Here is a 6,865-nt window from a genome sequence, read left to right on the forward strand (position 1 = left end):
TCTTGCTTCTGCATATAATCAAATCCAGTGATTTTCAAAGTCAGGTAACTATAGACCAGTTATGAGGATTCAGGTAACTATAGACTGGTCAGTCTCATCTCTATCCTTGGAAAACTTTGAAAAAATTATTAAGGATCACATCTGTGGGAGTCCAGCAGAATAAATCAATGCTGAAGGGCAACCAGCATGGATTCATAGCAGCTAGATCCTGCCTAACTAACTTGGTTTCTTTTTATGACCAGGTCCCAAAATGCTTAGATGCAGGAATTGAGGTAGATGTCATGTACTTGGATTTTAAGAAGGCCTTTGATACAGTATCTCATCCTATTCTCATAAATAAACTGAGCAGTTGTGACATAGATGATTATACAGTCAGGTGGGTGGCAAATTGGCTATGGGGTTGCACCCAGAGAGCAGTGGTGGATAGGTTGGTATCAACTTGGAAAGATGTGGGCAGTGGAGTCCCACAAGGCTCAGTCCTTGGACTGGTGCTGTTCAACATCTTCATCAGTGATTTAGATGATGGCTTGGAGAGCACTCTGTCCAAATTCGCAGATGATAGCAAATTATAGGGTAAAGTTAACAGACTAGAGGGTAGGGACCAAATCCAGGCAGATCTGGACAGGTTGGAAAAGTGGGCAGAACAGAATAGGATGCAGTTCAATAAAGACAAGTACAAAGTGCTGCACCGAGGGAGAAGGAAGCACCAGCAACTTGCAGGCTAGGGGAGGGGGAGGACCTTCTCAGAAGCACAGCAGCAGAAAGGGATTTCAGAGTCATTGTTGACACCAAGATGAACATGAGTTGTCAAGGTGATGAAGTGATCAGTAAAGCTAACCACACTTTATCATGCATTAGAAGGTGCATGACAAATAGGTCTAGGGAGGTGATACTTTCCCTCTAGGCAGCATTGGTCAGACCACAGTTGGAGTACTGCGTCCAGTTTTGGGCACCACACTTCAAGAGGGATGTGGATAACCTCAGGAGGGTTCAGAGGAGGGCCACTCGTATGGTTAGGGGCCTGCAGGCAAAGCCCTACAAAGAGAGATTGAGGGCCCTGGATCTCTTCAGCCTCCACAAAAGAAAGCTGAGAGGTGATCTTGTGGCCACCTACAAATTCATTGGGGAAGGGTGGGCAGGAGGAATAGGAGATGCTCCATTTACCAGGGCACCCCTTGGAGTAACTAGGAACAATGGCCACAAACTGACAGAGAGCAGATTTAGCATGGATATCAGGAAAAACTTCTTTATGGAAGGGTTGCCAGAATCTGGAATGGGCTTCCAAAGGAGGTGGTGCTCTCCCCTACCTTGGGGGTCTTTAAAAGTAGGCTAGACATGCACCTGGCTAGGGTCATCTGACCAGGGCAGGGGGGCAGACTCAATGATCTACTGAGGTCCCTTTCAACCCAAACATCTATGAATCAAACAGGGTGCTGCAGCACACTAAGTTGTTGCCAGATCCTTTGAAGGGGACTGTGAGGAGGGAAGGAAGATGTAAGGCAGGGGTGTCCAACTTTTTGAACGTGGGGACGGATCATGAACTTTTTATCACCCAGTGGGCCGGCAAGCCATATTCAAAGGCCTCACAGGAAGCGGTATCACCCCCCCCCCCCAACAAAAGAACAGTGTTTACTTCTGTTTCCCATCGCAGCACCTTGGGCCTCAGAAAACAGCTTGGAGTGCCACATGTTGGACAAGCCTGATGTAAGGAGATAAGCAGTTAACAGGCTCAGGAATGCCCCTGCCTGGTGGACTGTCCCCTCCCCCCATTGCCTGGCCCCTCTGCTAAGCACTTAACATATACATTTGTTTTTAAAGATTGGGCACCACTCATATCAAAAAAGTTAGAGGGGTGTCTTGTGTCCAGTGGGGGGTGCCTCAGGTTCAATTCATAAGGCACTCAATGGTCCTAAAATATCAAGGCAACTTCTTTTCTTCAGCCTTCCATAGGAATAGGACTGCAATCAACACCTGCTGAACCCTTTTGCCCTGCACTTCTGTGCAGGCCTTCCAACATTTCTCCATAAGGCCCATTGTTTTAAAACAGAATGCAGGTAACCAAATCACAGTCACCAATCACAAAGAAGTTTGCATGCAAATACTTGTCATCTCACTTCCACTTCCTTCCAGCCCTTTGCTCTGTCCCAGATTCATATGCCATCTCCCTCTCACTCATAAGGGTCTTAACATCCTTTAGTCTTTCATCCTCCTGCAGAGTTCTAGTACAGTCCCAACTGCTTATGTCTGTACAAACCCTAATTTGATTAAGTGGCTGGGTAAATAGGTACTTTTGGGATGCAGTCTACAGGAGGATTCTCACTCCTATCTCACTCCCCTGCTGACAGGTTAGGTTCCTACAGGATTCCAGGGTTAATGTTCCCAAAAGGAGGGAAAGCCCTTTTGTCCCTCCCTTACTGATGGGCAGATCTAGGATTTTGGGAAGGGTACTGCAGATGGTATGGGACATTATCACATATAACATAACACATATTTTTTTCTAGTTAAACAGAAACTAGATGCCTTACTAATATGCTAGGGCAGTGGTTGTCAACTGGGGGTACACATACTCCTTGGGGGTACTTAAAAAAGATGTAGGGGGTATGCAAAATGAATGTACATATATTGGCAATTGGCTTTTTTTGGCTGATATTGTGGCAGATAAATGCCCTGTGCATGCTTGCAGCATGCAGGCAGCCAGAAGCGCAGCCTGGCAGTGTGGAGAGCAGCGGGTCCAGCTGGTAAGTCTGTTGTGAGGGAAGGGATGTGGTCGAAGGTGGAGGCAGATCAAAGCCTCCGTGGCAAGAGGGGGAGAGGGGCTGGAGCAACTGCTGCATAGCCAGGACAGGATGCAGGACAGAGCCACGAGCGACTCACCCAAAGGGTGCAGAGTGGGGGTGGCTCCCACCACTGTACGCACCCTGGGAGGCCATGGGGGATGTGTGCTCCCAGAACTGCGTGCGGGGTGAGGGGGGGCTGCCACTGTGGGCTGGGGCCAGGGCGGCACCGGGCTCTTCCTGGCAGGAGGTTGGGCCAGGGCGGCCAGGAACATAATTGGTAACATTAAAAACAAGAAAAAAATATGAAGATGTACAGATTTCGCTCAATTTATGTGGTTTCTATATATATGTGAATTCGCTGTTATGTGACGAGCATATTTAGACATATAATTCATTATATGAAAGGTAAATTCATTCTTATGCAATCAGAATAGATGCTCCCCCGCCCAAGCAGGTAAGTCTGTGGGTGGAGGGGAAAGGGCCGTGGCCCCACTCACCCTACTCCCAGCTGCAGCGGCCCTGGGAGCAGCTAGCACCAGCTGCCTGCAACAGGGCATGGTGCAGCCCAGGAGCAGAGGTGAGTGGGGACAGGTAGAGCACGATGCAGCCCAGCACATTCAGGCAGCTGGTGCTGGCCACTCCCGGGGCCACTGCAGCTGAGACTGGGGTGAGCGCCACTCTGTTCCCTCTGCTTTGCTGCCTTGTGCAGCCCTGGGAGCAGCACCCCTCCCCTCGCCTCTTCCCTAGTCCCAGTCTCACTCCCTCCTTCCCTCCCTCACCACCATGGGAACCTATCTCTATTTGTTACATTGTAAAGTGGTTTCACTTTATGCAAATTCAATTTATGTGCCATTCTCCAGGAACGCATGTACTGCATAAATCAAGGGAAACTGATTATGAGCTGAAACTTTGAGACAGAAGGGGTACACTTGTTAAAAAAGTTTGAAAACCCCTGTGCTAGGGGGCTAACATTATATCATTTAGTTTAGGATCAAAGCAAAAACAAATATAACTATTGGAATGTGTATTCATTTGCTAGATTATATATAACTTTTTTTAAAAAAAACACAATGCATTAGGTAACTAATAGTTAAAAGATCGTGCCATTAGTCCTGTAGTAATTAAAAGTAGATATTTAATTAAATGTAGATAATTAAATGTAGATATTCAGATCCAAAAAACAAAAACTAGTCTTCTTCAGAGTCTTGACAGTGCCTCCAATACTTCAGGCAGTCATTTCTACACCTTAGTTAGTATAACCACATCTGAGTTAAAGCTTTAGCTAGAGTTAAAAACAGTCTGCAGGGCTGTGAAATGGAAGAATGATATTAGCTGAAATAGCTAACAGGCAACATTTCTAAAAAAGGGATAGTCTGAATAGTGAAACATCAAGACCATTTAAAAAGATAGAAGGTGGTCAACACCTATGGAGCGGAGAAAGATTAGCAGGAATCAGAGGTAGGACCAGGCCCCATGAAATCAACTGATTCTTTCAGCATTCAATAGAAATGCTACTACCCCCCTTACACAGTTGTTTTTAAAGTTTGGGTGGAGTAGGAACCCAGGGAAGGGAGGGGTGGGGACTGCACCTACCCTAGATCTGCCCCTGCATCCTCATAAGGTTCACTATGAAATTTTCAAATCCCTCCTTATGGCTCCCCAAGTAAAAGAAGACACTGGAAAGGTGAAGCCACCAGAGCTGCTCCATACTCATCTGCTCAGGATGCTACTTGCCCTTTCACCCCCTCCCTACCTCCATTTTATTCAATGATACTCCAAAGATTAGGGCTCCCATAGGTATGGGTCACCAGAGCTGCTCCATACTCATCTGCTCCCTGTAGGCTTCAGAGGACATCATTGCTGCTGCCAACCATCTTCAACAAGGATACTACTTATCCTAAAGCAGAAACCACCCACTTCCCAACATCTTAATTATCCCCACTGCCAGGCCAGCCAGTCCTAGCCCCACTTTGCTCACCTTGGATCTGGAATAGTTGTCTTGGCTGCTCTAGGGTGCTCCATCATGCCTCTTCTTGCTCAGGGAAGGTCTTCTTGAAAGCCACTTCCAAGCATCTCCGCTTCCGTCACCCTCTGTCTCTCAAGTTGCCTCTGATTTTGACTGGGTTGTAACTACTGTTTTCTGCCAAACCCCACCCACACTATCCCTTGTTTCTGGTAAGTTCCTGTAACTACTTCCCCTTCCAGAGTTCTGGAAATTGCTGCAACGATCCTTCCTTCAAAGACATAAAAAACACTTTTTCCTCCCTCCCCATCAGACCCTTAACCACAGGGACTCCAGAAAGGCCTGTCTGCCTGCCACTGCTGCTCCTATCTCCTCCTCTACAGCCTCCCCTTCCAACTCTTTCTTTCCCAGGTGAGCTGGAGCAAGAGAGGTAACTTCTGTCTCCCTTCCTGCAGCAGGCTTCAGTATAATGGCCCACCCCAAACTGAAGCCAATAAGTAAGGAGTTTCAGCTGAGCCACTTTAACTAGAGGCATAGTTCTCCTTTAAGACTGGCTGATATGATTAGTAGGTTTGTTATTTAGGGCAATTTCTGGAGGTTGTTGTTGTAGTTGTTGCTTAAAGCTCTCCTTCTGCTTCTTGTTTGAATCCTGGTTGTTGATTATTGGCCCCTAATCCTCAGAGTGTCCTGGCTGTGGACTTTGGCTCATCAATCCTAGCTGATATGTCAGTTCCTGGCTTTAGCTTTTGATACTCAGTTTATATTCTGCTTCCTGGTCTTAACCCCTGGGATAGATGGACTGTCTACATCCCAGTCTCTTCCAGATGCTACCAAGATACAATTAAATGCTTAACAGCCACTATGAAATGGGACCACTGGATAAGGTGGAGGACAAGGGTTGGGCCCTGTGTCTGTTTTGGGACTGGACATAAATGTTCTGAACTGTGTTAAACAGCCTCAGATATACTAACATGAACTGAACAATTTACCTGGCAATTACCACAGCCTCAGCTGGTTTAGTGTAGGTGCTTCAGTAACAGCCCTGTTTTTCCTGGACCATCTAACAGAAACAAATGTAAGAAGTGCTTCTAGATACACTAGCTACAATTATACTTTCAGGATCACTTTACTTCTACAACTTGGACAGTGGTAGCCAAATGTTGGCACAGATCGTCCTGTTCTCTTCAGTCGGGATTATTGCACAAATCCTGCTTCTGAAAACTCCTCATGCAAATAACTCCCTTGAACACAGGGATTCTTGTTTTAAATATATCAACTAGTTTTTAGTTGATCAGTATCCCATAAAAGTGGTTTTAACATAGTGAAGCCAGAATTGGACAAACCATGCATGAGACCTTACTTACAAACCTAATCTCAATTGAAATTATATGTAAATAAATAAATAACATCCTGAAAAAAAGTGTGACATACTCGTTGGCTTCCTCCTAAACTGGGATTTTTCCCATCCTAGGCAAATAATCCAGATTTCAATGCATTGTTTGAGGCTAATGATGTTTCTCCAGCACGTAGAGACTGTCTGATGGAACCCTGCCTGCTGCACAACTTTTTGTAGCTGCCTGGCTTCTTGGTAGCCTGCCTAGCTAGGGAAACCTGGGCTTCCAGGCTGCATGAACAAGGAGCAACCCACTATGTAGGCTGTATTAGAGCTAGAGATGCTAGCACATCCAGAACCTGTGGCTCTGAAACAAGCAAGCAGATGGACTGTCCTTAGTCACATTCCCCCTGGCTTTCAAGGTCTATGGACTACTCCAAAGGTGTAAATCCAAGAGCCTGTGCCACCTGTAGGCTATCTTCTATGGCAAGCAGGAATACCCTTTGTTAATCTCCTCTGTTAACCTCCTAACTCCCTGGGTAACTTCTAAGAGGGTAACATTGTTGCTCTAGTTCAGTGGTCTCCAAACTTTTTTGATCACGCACCCCTATCAGTAAAAAATTTTTGAGCATGCACCCCCAATATATGTATATTTATTTATTTATAAATTATATACATGTACTACTGTACTAATATATTATGTACATTATAAAACATACACAAAAATAGAAATTAAAAAAGGATGAGATAAAGATGAAATAAACAATATTTTTAATTTTTTTTATTTTATTT

General features: G+C 45.5%; 1 long non-coding RNA gene across 1 annotated transcript in view; it reads right to left on the reverse strand.

The window, feature by feature from the left end:
• Positions 1-2,448: 2,448 nt before the first annotated feature.
• LOC109299162 overlaps positions 2,449-6,865 on the reverse strand; it is a 20,980-nt gene continuing 16,563 nt past the window's right edge. The window contains exons 2-3 of the long non-coding RNA XR_002097784.1: positions 5,219-5,224; positions 2,449-2,512 (exon numbers count right to left, since the gene is read on the reverse strand). This is a non-coding gene — a long non-coding RNA (uncharacterized LOC109299162). The remainder of the gene's footprint in view (positions 2,513-5,218; positions 5,225-6,865) is intronic.

This window comes from Gavialis gangeticus, unplaced genomic scaffold, assembly GCF_001723915.1.
Source record: "Gavialis gangeticus isolate Ggan-Ray unplaced genomic scaffold, GavGan_comp1, whole genome shotgun sequence".
NCBI lineage: Eukaryota > Metazoa > Chordata > Crocodylia > Gavialidae > Gavialis > Gavialis gangeticus.